Here is a 479-nt window from a genome sequence, read left to right on the forward strand (position 1 = left end):
AATTTAAAGCGACAAAGCCATTAATAACTTTGTTTGTTATTACCATTAAGTATAATGAGTGTCCTCGGCGTGGAGGGGTGTGGGGCTTTTGTTCCACACCCCGAAAGCCGAAGGACGAGCCATAGTAAGCGAAAAATATATCTTATTTTCCCGTTGATAATGTGTTGATGTTCGGTGTTTATCGGCAAACGGTTGCGGTTTGGCGAACCGAACCACTTGTGCAAACACGTTCTTCTTTTCCCTTTTTCTCTACTTCTTAGTAAAACGACAGTGCTTTTCGCAATCGTTAAGCACAAGCGTGTTGTCTACCGAAATTTCTCGAAGAGAGAGAGACTGGACGTACGGTAGTTGTGTAAACAGGAACATGTTGGAAGTGACGAAGACTTGTGTGTAAATATAGATTTTCCTTAGTGTAATATTTAAATACTGTGAGAACCTACTTGTTATCTTTTCTCTTTATTGTTCTCTTTTCTTATAAT

The sequence above is a fragment of the Trypanosoma theileri genome (assembly GCF_002087225.1).
Source record: "Trypanosoma theileri isolate Edinburgh chromosome Unknown TM35_Tth_5_V1, whole genome shotgun sequence".
NCBI classification, from domain to species: domain Eukaryota; phylum Euglenozoa; class Kinetoplastea; order Trypanosomatida; family Trypanosomatidae; genus Trypanosoma; species Trypanosoma theileri.